We start from the raw sequence: 11,172 nt of genomic DNA, 5'->3' as shown, positions 1-11,172 counted from the left end.
CATTTGGCCTCGAGGAAGTTCAGTGCATATCCAACAGTTAGAGAGATTAGTTTGCAAAGCCAATTCTTGCCTAACGTGTAAGTACATATTGCCTTCCCATCCCTCAATTTCCTTGCTGTGCTGCAAAGATTTTGATAGGAATTTCTAGGTATTAACTACAGCCAGGGCAATCCTTCAAGTGCCCTAGGAATGCAGTGAAAACCTTTTGGGAATTGTTCCTGCTCTGGTACTCCTCAAGCTATGAGGAGCTCTTCAGGGCAGCTCCAAGGTTAGGTTTGGATTCTCCTGGAGTCTCACACAGAACGAGTCTCACGATTCCAGTGGTCTCATTTCATAGCTGCATTTTCTTCTCTCTGCCTAGGTGACAGGACGACCTCACTAATGAAGAGAGATAGCCTGAGCTCTGCAGGAACCTTGAACCCAAGCAGCCAGTGCCTTCTGTGAGTACAAGCTGTCCTTGCTCAACGTGGAACTAGTTGAGAGCTGAAGCCAGACCACGCCATAATTCCCTCAGCTTCCTCTTCTGCAGATTAAACAGTCCCAGTTCCTTCAGCCACTCCTCGTAAGGCTTGTTATCCAGACCCCTCACCAGCTTTGTGGCCCTTCTCTGGACTCACTCTCTCACAAGGGGTGTCCTGGGGAACACCACTTGTGCCCGGCCGGCCACCGGCTGGGTTTAACTCTGTTCCCCACCGCTCTTGGGGCCCAGCCATCCATCCTGTTCTGCTGTCCAGCAGTCCCTTTGAAAAACAATCCATCTGAAAAAAGAAGTAGCAGAGAAGGAAAGTTGAAGCTGCAAGGATTGCAGTCCCCTCAGTTCTGGTTGTAGCCAGGTGGGGGTTGGTCTCTTCTCCCAGGCAAGCAGCACCAGAACAAGAGGACACAGTCTCAAGCTGTGCCAGGGGAGGTTTAGGCTGAATGTTAGGAAGTGGTTTACAGCTTGGCCAAAGACTCTTCTGATCCCTGTCTTCTGGTCGTGACCAGCAGCGTGCACGGGTGGCCAAGAAGGCCACTGGCAACCTGGCCAATATCAGGAACAGTGTGGCCAGCAGGAGCAGGGAGGTCATTCTGCCCCTGCACTTGGCACTGGTTAGGGCACACCTTGAGTCCCGTGTCCAGTTCTGGGCCCCTCCGTTTAAGCAAGACGTTGAGTTGCTGGAAGGAGTCCGGAGAAGGGCAACAAAGCTGGGGAGGGGTTTGGAGCACAGGCCTGTGAGGAGAGGCTGAGGGAGCTGGGGTTGCTTAGCCTGGAGAAGAGGAGGCTCAGGGGAGACCTTCTTGCTCTCTGCAACTCCCTGAAGGGAGGTTGTAGCCAGGTGGGGGTTGGTCTCTTCTTCCAGGCAAGCAGCACCAGAACAAGAGGACACAGTCTCAAGCTGTGGCAGGGGAGGTTTAGGCTAGAGGTTAGGAAGAGGTTCTGCACAGAGAGAGTGATTGCCCATTGGAATGGGCTGCCCAGGGAGGTGGTGGAGTCACCATCTTTGGAGGTGTTCATGAGGAGACTGGATAGGGTGCTTGGTTGCATGGTTTAGTTGATTAGGTGGTGTTGGATGATAGGTTGGACACGATGATCTTGAAGGTCTCTTCCAACCTGGTCCGGTCCATTCCATTCCATCACCATCTAATCAACTAAACCACGGCACTGAGTGCCTCATCCAGTCTCTTTCTAAACACTTCCAGTGATGGTGACTCCACCACCTCCCTGGGCAGCACATTCCAAAGGCCAATCTCTCTTTCAACCTGCTCTATTCTATTCTATGAAGACCTTCTTCCTAACATCCAGGTTTAATTGGTGAGAGCAACAGACTTGGTTGCTGCCACCCGCTGCTAAGGGGTCTGAGTGGCCCCCTAATGGGGTTTGGAGGCAGGTAAAGGTTTCTTTTGGCATGTGAAGAGGTTTTGTGGGCATCTAGAAGGGGTGTGGAGCCCCCTGAAAGGGTCTGGGATAGTGTCAGGGGGTTCTGGGCTGGTCTACCAGCGGGTCTGGGGACATTAGAAGCGTCTGGGGGTACCTAAAACGGATCTGGGCGTATCAGATGGGGGGTTTGGGTGCATCCAAAGGGGTTTTGTGGGCATCTAAGTTGGGGAGTCTGGGGGGGTCCTGAAGGAGTTGGGGGGTTCTCAGTGAGGTTTTGGAGTCTCTATGGAGTCCCTGTTGTATCTTGGGTCTGCTGTGGGATTGGTAGTGACTGGGTGCTCCGGTTTTGGTGGCTCCAGGGCAGCAGGTACCCACAGGGCTGTGCCTTGCTTTATGTTCCCCAGCTGTGGGCCAAGCAGGAGCCCCAGGGGAAGGGAATTTCAGCATGTGGCGGGTGATAGTGGAGGCGACTTCCTGACAAAATGGCTTTGGGGGTTTGGTTAGGTCTTGTTTTTATGGTTGACTCACTCTTGCTTTCTTTCCTTTTTTTTCAGGGAGCTTAACTGCTTTGCCTGAGGACCAGTTGCAGATTTGTATTCGGCCTCAGCCACAAGCCCTGACACGGAGCGGGGTGCTTTGGTGTCAGAATGTGGAGCTGTTGGAAACCCAATTGCTCACTGAAAAAAAGAAAAGGAATAATTTGTCATAAAAAAATCCCCACAGTTCCTGTAAGCTTTCGAGTTCCTACTTAATAATATAAAGCAGTTTGTGGTTTGGTTGGTTTGGTTTTTTTCTTGTTGTGCTGCAAAGATTTTGATAGGAATTTCTAGGTATTAACTACAGCCAGAGCAAGCCTCTACTTGCCCTGGGAACGCAGTGAAAACCTTTTGGGAATTGGTTCTGCTCTGTTACTCCTCAAGCTATGAGCAGACACACAGGCAGTTGTTAACAGAGTTTCTTTGTGCATTCCAGGTCCGGTGTGTTCAGACCGGCAGGATCTTCCTGGGCCATCCGATTACGGTTTCCGTGGACACTTTTCAGCCCTTACATCCGGTTTGCCGACAGAGGACGTTGGTTTGTGGGCCCTGGCAGCGACAGTTTTCCAAAGAGGAGCTCTAAGGCCAGCTGCAAGGTTAGGTTTGGATTCTCCTGGGGTGCCTGTGCTTGAAAGCCCCCCAGAGGCCGTGCAGAGTGGTGCTCGCAGTAGCTCTGTGCAAGTCTGCCGTGGGCTCAGGAGGCCAGTATCTAGAGAGAGGGAAGGACAGAGACACTTCTAAGACAGTTTTAAAGAAATAATTATGAGAAGAGGCAAATTAATTCTGGGGACTCATGTGATATATCTGTTCAAGAGAAAAAAAAATGAAGGAGGTTTCTGACCATAACCAGGCTGACAAAGCACAGTAATGTGGTTTCCTATGGGATTCAACTCCTCCTGCATTGCACAGGACACTTCAACAGCTGTCCTGACAAGCTCTAAGTAATGAACTTAATCCACCCTGTGCGAGCAATGGGGCAAAAGATTACAAAATCCATGTATGCAGTTGAGATGTGTTACGTTGGGACGCCCAGGATACAGCTCATCAAGCTCTCCTAGTGTTTAGACGCAAGATGGAAGAAGGAAGGGGGAAGACAGAGCAGAAGGTCTATTTAAATATGAAACTCCTAGGCTGAAAGAAAAGAAAAACATTTTAAAGAGCACTCAGTGAGACTCTGTCACCAGCATAGCTAATCACAGAATCACTGAGTGTTAGGGGTTGGAAGGGACCCCAAAATAGCATCCGGTCCAACCCCTGTGCCAGTGCAGGATCACCTGGGGCGGGTTTTGAATGTCTCCAGAGACTCCACTGACTCTCTGGGCAGCCTGCTCCAGGGCTCTGGCACACACAGTGAAAAGGTTTTCCCTTCTGTTCCTGTGGAACTTCCTCCTTTTATTCGTCGGACGCAGCGAAGCCGCTGGGTCGTGTTGCTGCGGCAAGGTGACCCACCCTGTAGTTCAGGGCCTGGGTCTGTGCCTTCATGGCAGCCTGTTCCCTTGGCACCCTGTCAGCTTAACAGCCCTGTGCTCGGGGCCTGTGTGACGAGTTGTGGAGCCCTCCATCCCCCTTCTGTCCCCAGCAGCAGCCCAAGGTCCCTGTAAGCAGGGCTGGGGAGGCTGCTTTAGGCAGCTAACAGGAACCAACCTTGCCTGGCCCTTAGGGGGCTGAGGTCAGTCCCTGGGCTCCTGAAGAGGTGGTGTTGCGCTGCTGCCAGGAGGGCCGGCCCGTAGGTGGGGCACGGGCCAGAGCCTGTGGCTCTCTGTGGGGCTTTTTGGGAGTGCTGCTGAGGCCTCACTCTGTCCTGTTGGCATCCTTTGTCAGGGTAGCCAGATCCTAGGCCTGATGTCTGTCGTTAGCTCAATCGCAGAATTTGCTCGTCTGCTGTTCCTGTCCGTAAATTTTTGCCAGTGCTTCTGTAATAAAAAGGTTTTTATTTCTCCTGTAACTTGCAAGCTGGTGACCTCCTTAGGAGCACCACTGTGTTGTTCACAAAGTTCTTTGCTGTTGCAAAGCTGGGAGAAGTGTGAGGTTCAGCTGATGAAGTTTCTCTCTTTAGGGGTGTCTGCTCAGCCGTCCTCTTCCTGGATCTCGGAGCTTTGTCTCTCCCTGTTTGCGGTGCCCCGACAAGGACTTGTGCCGACACATCCTCGGGAAGCTGAAACCACCAAAGGGTTTAATGGGTGAGAGCAAAGCTCAGCTGTGTGCTGAAGCTGCAAACCTTGCCCAGAAGGCTGTCCCCGGCTCGGGGTGATAAAAAGAACAGGAGCGTAGCCGCTCGGCTGTCTTTCCTTCTGTGATGCCACAGCGGGGTGGGCGAGGATACAGCAGAGGAGCAGTGAGGGAGGGGTGAGGGCAGCCTCCCACAAAGGCTGCTTGCAGACCTGAAATGCCAAATGTTTGAAATGCCAGGACGTTCTTGGAGGGGAGGGAAAGCCCCGGGAAAGTGTAAGAGTGAGTGTGAGGTGTTCCAGCAGAGGAACAGCGGTGCTGCTTATTGAGAGATTGCAGAAGGGCAGTGATTTGTGTGCAGAAAGGCCTTGACGTGACCCCCCTCTGTTCTGTAGAAAGGCTTCTAGAGGAGAAAAGCACATCCTGAGCAGAGCCACGGGGGGGTGTGGGGTGTGGTTTGAAGCAGAAATAGCAACTGTCTCTCAATTAAAACAGTGGATTGTCTTTCGTGTGTGTGTGTGGTGTGCTGTTTTTTCATTGACTGGAAAAAGCTCTGCAGGGAGACCAGCTGATCTGCTCCCGAGGCACAGCAGCACCGGACCTGCTGAGCGCTGGGGGCCTGTTAAGGAGGGTCTGCTGTCATCTGAAGTGGGCTTGGGGGTATGAAAGGGGAATTTGGGGGCATGTGAAGGGTTCTGGGAGCATCTAGAGGTGTCTGGGGACCTCTGGAGGGGCTCCTGGGTCATGTCTGGAGGGTCACGGAGGAGTGGGGGGGTCTGTGCCTCAGTGTGGTTTCGGGGTCTCTGTGTCAGGTCCCCACAGCGTGTGGGTTGCTGTGTGGCACTGCTGGAGTCTCGGTGTCCCTAGCGCCCCTGGCTCTTCTGCTCACTGCTCCCACCTTGTGGGCACGGCCAGGTACTGCTTGCTGTCGCCTGCTGCCAAGGGTGTGAGTGGCCTCTGCAGGGAGGCGCAGAGAGGTATTCTGGGGCGTCTAGAGGGGCTTTGTGGGCATCGAGAGGTGTCTGGCGGCCTCTGGAGGGTCTCCGGGGGGGTCTCTGGAGGGTCCTGAAGCAGCTGAGGGGGCGGGGAGTGGTGGTGTTGTGTTAGAGGTCTCGGGGGGGTTCCAGGGTTTGGGGTCCCGCAGGATTGGGGTGGTCTCACCCCGGTATTGGGTGTCCTGCAGTCCCAGGGTCCCCCAGCCACATCTCCCCCGGCATCTCAAGGCGAGCTGCGAGCACCTCAAGGGCCTTAGAGGGTGAGAAAGGAGGGCTGGGGGCATGTAGACGGAAGTGAGGGCACCAAGACGGCACCGTCCTCCCCGTGACAGCGCCTGCCCTTCCCAAGATGGCGCCGCCCTACCCGTGACAGCGCCTGCCCTTCCCAAGATGGCGTCGATCTCCCCGTGACAGCGCCTGCCCTTTCCAAGATGGCGTCGCCCTCCCCGTGACAGCGCCTGCCCTTCCCAAGATGGCGCCGCCCTCGCCCCGTCGGCTCCGACCTAGCCAGCGTAATCCTCGTCCCCTCTGCTTTCTCCGCTCCGCATCAGCGAGCTCAGTGTGGACTCTGCTGCTCTCTGGAGTTGCTCTGTGCCTGCTGCAGTACTCTGCTATGGGTTTGAGGGTGGGCGGCAGCGAGGGGGGGGCCGAGAAACACCAGCGGCGGGGGGGGGGGGGGTGGGTGTCGATTTGCCGCGGTCGGGAGCAGTCTACTCCCAGTTCACGAGCTGTTCTCCTGTCTCTCCCAGCTCTTGCAGGCTGACCCCAATGCCCTCAGACTCGCCCAGCGATCCCAGGGTGAACCCGGCAGCACCCAGACTCGCCCAGCGATCCCAGGGCGAACCCAGCAGCACCCAGACTCGCCCAGCGATCGTCACGTGATTAGGGGCCGCGCAAAGGAGGGGCGGGGAGCAGAGAAAGCGGCGGCGGCGCCCAGCCTCCAGCCACGCCCGCTGGAACATGCTTTCCAATTAGTACGCTACCTCTTAGGTTTCCAACCTGGGTATTCAAAGAACGCCGAGGAAAGTGGGGGCAGGTGCTTTTGCCAGGCAGCCTCCAATGAGCAGGCCCGGGGCAACGAGGAGGTGGCAGCAGCCAGCACATGCAGGCATTTCCTGGGGCTCAGTGAATGTTTAGAGCTCAGGGGCTCAGCCTGTGCTTCCGCTTCCTTTTCTTCAGCACAGGAGTTCGGTTTGGCTGTCCAGAGCCTTGCTCTGCACCCGAATGCCGTACCGAGCGTGAGGGAAAGATGAAGCAACACCCACGTAGGCACCCAGGGAAAAAGCGGAGGTTGTCTTAGGAGCCGGTTTGAGACAAAATTCACCCAACTCCTTCTGCGGTGGTGTACGGGAAAGAGTCGGTAGGGGAAGCCGCAGGACAGCCTGCAGCAAAGCTCAGGACTTGTTCCCTCGCCTCTGCCTTCTGCACGTCTCCTCGTCGGCCGCCTGTGAGCGAGACGCTTCACCAGCTGGCTTGTTTGAAATCAGCAAAGTTATGGCATGGAAGTTATCTGGTAGGAGTCGTTGCTAAACAGATGCAGTTGAAGCTTTGTATCTTCCGTTCTCTCTACTAGTTATTCTAATCTTGCCCTGTTGGTTTAGCCCATCAGTTTTCATGTTCTCTTCATCTATTAGTAGCAGAAGAAAGGGCCCCTTGATTCCAGTATTTCTTGCTGTAGTTCAGAGGTAGAGTTGGCTTTCCCTCTGACCTTTTATACTTTTACTTTGTGTTAAGTGGAACCCAAAACTGAATAGCATACTTTGTGTAAAGCTTGAGCAGCCCTTAACTTTCGAATTATTATACCGCATGCACTACTGCTTTGCAACATTCACAGGACTGTGGTGGTGTCAGATAGTTCACTTGCATTTAGTTCCTCAGGGCCCAGGCCTTCCTTTGGGCTGATGGTCTTGGCCAAAGCTGCAATGTTCAGTCCTTGCTGTGAAAGGCAGGAGGTGCTGGCTGGGCAGTTTGCTTTATTTTGTGCCTTTTTGGGGGCGACTCAAAGGGAGTGGGGGGATTGTGGGTGGGCTGGTTCTGCCACGTGGGGCAGGGGGCTGCTGCAGCAGAGGAGCAGGTGAGCGAGGGCTGGGGGCCCCCCCCTAAAGTGCTGAAAATTCTCCGAGGGGACCACACTATCTTTAAAAGTGTAAGTACTGGGGTGAGGCGAGGCGGAGGCAAACCTCTGGTTTGCAGCTGGAGAGGGAGGGCTTGGAGTGACTGGTGCGTAAGAAAGCTTTGGAAACGACCCCTGTCTGCCCTCTCTGCTTCTAAAAGGCTTTTAGCATTGGAAAATAAAAGCCAGGTGGGGGCCCGGCTGCTGCCCACGCCCAGGGAGGTGCTCAGTGCTGCCACCCGGTGTGTAACGGCCGGCAGTGCAGCCGTGCCGCGGCGTGTGCCGCCCCGTGGGAGCTCAATGCTGCCACCCTGTGTGTAACGGCCGGCAGTGCAGCCGTGCCGCGGCGTGTGCCGCCCCGGGGGAGCTCAATGTTGCCATCCGGTGTGTAACGGCCGGCAGTGCTGGCGGAACGAACGTTTTTCTGACAGCTCTTGGAGGAACGTTTCTGTACAGGTGTTCCCCAGGGCTCCTCAGCTGCTCAGAACTCAACGTGTTGTCTTGGAGGGGATTAAAACCCATGGAACGCTGAGCGTGAGGTCACAACGCAGGCACCGCCCCCCCCCAGCGTGGCACCGCCCCCCCCAGCGTGGCACCGCCCCCCCCCAGCGTGGCACCGCCCCCCCCAGCGTGGCACCGCCCCCCCCAGCGTGGCACCGCCCCCCCCAGCGTGGCACCGCCCCCCCCCAGCGTGGCACCGCCCCCCCCCAGCGTGGCACCGCCCCCCCCCAGCGTGGCACCGCCCCCCCCAGCGTGGCACCGCCCCCCCCAGCGTGGCACCGCCCCCCCCAGCGTGGCACCGCCCCCCCCCAGCGTGGCACCGCCCCCCCCCGCGTGGCACCGCCCCCCCCCGCGTGGCACCGCCCCCCCCAGCGTGGCACCGCCCCCCCCAGCGTGGCACCGCCCCCCCCCAGCGTGGCACCGCCCCCCCCCAGCGTGGCACCGCCCCCCCAGCGTGGCACCGCCCCCCCCGCGTGGCACCGCCCCCCCCCCGCGTGGCACCGCCCCCCCCCGCGTGGCACCGCCCCCCCCCGCGTGGCACCGCCCCCCCCCCGCGTGGCACCGCCCCCCCCCGCGTGGCACCGCCCCCCCCCGCGTGGCACCGCCCCCCCCCCGCGTGGCACCGCCCCCCCCCGCGTGGCACCGCCCCCCCCCCGCGTGGCACCGCCCCCCCCCCGCGTGGCACCGCCCCCCCCCCCCAGCTTGGCACCGCCCTCAACAACATGGCGCCAGATGCTTAAAGTGGCTCAGTGCAGGGTTGTGGCTGCTAGAGGTTGGAGCTCTTCTGCTGTGTCCCAGGTCAGTGCCAGTCTCTGCTGCTTTGGGGGGTTTCTCTATAGCAGCCGCTGGAGCTGCGCGGGGCTTGGGGGGGTGGCCACCGGCGGGGCAGCGCGGGGCTTTGGGGGGGGGGGGGAGGGGGGCGTGTCCGGGCTTGGCCGGCGGGGCTCTGCGGGGGTGGCGGCTGCTGCCTCAACCGTACCCAGAGGCCCCGTGGGAGCTCAATGCTGCCACCCGGTGTGTAATGGCCGGCAGTGCAGCCGTGCCGCGGCGTGTGCCGCCCCGGGGGAGCTCAATGCTGCCACCCGGTGTGTAATGGCCGGCAGTGCAGCCGTGCCGCGGCGTATACCGCCCCGGGGGAGCTCAGTGCTCAACCCTGTGTGTAATGGCCGGCAGTGCAGCCGTGCCGCGGCGTATACCGCCCCGGGGGAGCTCAGTGCTCAACCCGGTGTGTAATGGCCGGCAGTGCAGCCGTGCCGCGGCGTGTGCCGCCCTGGGTGAGCTAATTTCTGCAGCCTAACTGCGCTGAATGCTCGAAAATTCTTAGGGGAAGAGCGGAGGGCGGAGAGCTTGACTCGAGCGTCGCTATGGATCCGGCGCCTGCGCCCTAGCCCGGCTCTGCTCGCGCCAGGGGGGCAGCGTCCCGGTGGTCGCTATGGATCCGGCGCCTGCGCCGCAGCGGGTCCGGTCCCGGTGTCGCTGCCGGCCCGGGACTCCCAGGTGTGTTCCTTCCGGCGTCTGAAGGTGGTCTGGGGCCATCGGCAGGGCTTTTGGGGGTGACGGAGGAGGTCTTGGGGACACCTAAAAGGGTCTGGGGATACGTAAAGTTCTCGTGGGGCCATCGGAAAGGGTCAAGGGTCGTGGGGAGGCAGCTGGGCACCTCCGACGGACCCTTTGGGAGGTCTCTGCAGGCTCCCGTGGGAGCTGGGGGTGTCTCGGGGTGGGTTTGGGTTTGGGTTTGTGCTGCAAACAGCGTTGATAATGACTTAGAGAAAGACACACAAGAGACTCAGTAAGTCTCTTGTATCGTGCTTCTATTGTGGCGCCTGACACAGGTAGGATCATTTCAAAAGAGCTGTGTGTCTTCAGAGAGGTTTGGGCAAACTTTTATACAAAAAGTTATCTGTCTATAATGACAGAGGTCCAGATGCTGCCTATCTATACAAAGCTTATCTCTCTAAAAGAGCAGAAGTACACATATCATGCAGGTGTCCTTTGTCTTATCCAAAAGAGCATCTTGTCCAAGACTAACAGAAGTGAATCACTGACAAATCCTGTTATTCCTTCTCTATCCAAAGGCTGTCTGCCAGCCCCTCTCCCCCTCCCTGCGTCCCAGCATTTCAGCTAACAAGCGGAAAATTCTTATCAACTCTGTGGTTCTGTTAATGAGACTTTTCTGTTCATCAGTTCCCCCCTTTCTCACAGCCAACAGTATATTCCTATACTATATTTTCTTAAGGCAAACTTTGGACCCAGGCTTTCTGAGCTATCTTTCCCATGCTGACACTTGTGGAAGGTACTCTCAGATGTAGTCACCCAGTCTGATGCCCCCCAAGTCCAATTCATTGAGGCTTCCCCAAATAAAGGGGTCCTCATTTGGCCTCGAGGAAGTTCAGTGCATATCCAACAGTTAGAGAGATTAGTTTGCAAAGCCAATTCTTGCCTAACGTGTAAGTACATATTGCCTTCCCATCCCTCAATTTCCTTGCTGTGCTGCAAAGATTTTGATAGGAATTTCTAGGTATTAACTACAGCCAGGGCAATCCTTCAAGTGCCCTAGGAATGCAGTGAAAACCTTTTGGGAATTGTTCCTGCTCTGGTACTCCTCAAGCTATGAGGAGCTCTTCAGGGCAGCTCCAAGGTTAGGTTTGGATTCTCCTGGAGTCGCACACAGAACGAGTCTCACGATTCCAGTGGTCTCATTTCATAGCTGCATTTTCTTCTCTCTGCCTAGGTGACAGGACGACCTCACTAATCAAGAGAGATAGCCTGAGCTCTGCAGGAACCTTGAACCCAAGCAGCCAGTGCCTTCTGTGAGTACAAGCTGTCCTTGCTCAACGTGGAAGTAGTTGAGAGCTGAAGCCAGACCACGCCTTAATTCCCTCAGCTTCCTCTTCTGCAGATTAAACAGTCCCAGTTCCTTCAGCCACTCCTCGTAAGGCTTGTTATCCAGACCCCTCACCAGCTTTGTGGCCCTTCTCTGGACTCACTCTCTCACAAGGG

At 57.0% G+C, this 11,172-nt stretch overlaps 1 long non-coding RNA gene across 2 annotated transcripts; it reads left to right on the top strand.

The window, feature by feature from the left end:
• Positions 1-424: 424 nt before the first annotated feature.
• On the top strand, positions 425-4,763 carry LOC137440498 (uncharacterized). Of its 2 annotated transcripts, none has more exons than XR_010987158.1 (4): positions 425-440; positions 2,413-2,586; positions 2,831-2,990; positions 4,451-4,763. It is a non-coding gene; the product is annotated as an uncharacterized lncRNA (long non-coding RNA). The 2 variants fall into 2 exon arrangements; XR_010987157.1 differs by lacking the exon at positions 425-440 and adding an exon at positions 1,837-1,868.
• Positions 4,764-11,172: the final 6,409 nt, after the last annotated feature.

This window comes from Melanerpes formicivorus, unplaced genomic scaffold, assembly GCF_026170545.1.
Source record: "Melanerpes formicivorus ecotype bairdi unplaced genomic scaffold, bMelFor1.0.p_v2 SCAF_3093, whole genome shotgun sequence".
In the NCBI taxonomy this organism is placed as follows: Eukaryota; Metazoa; Chordata; class Aves; order Piciformes; family Picidae; genus Melanerpes; species Melanerpes formicivorus.
This window is presented reverse-complemented; position numbering and strand designations above follow the sequence as displayed.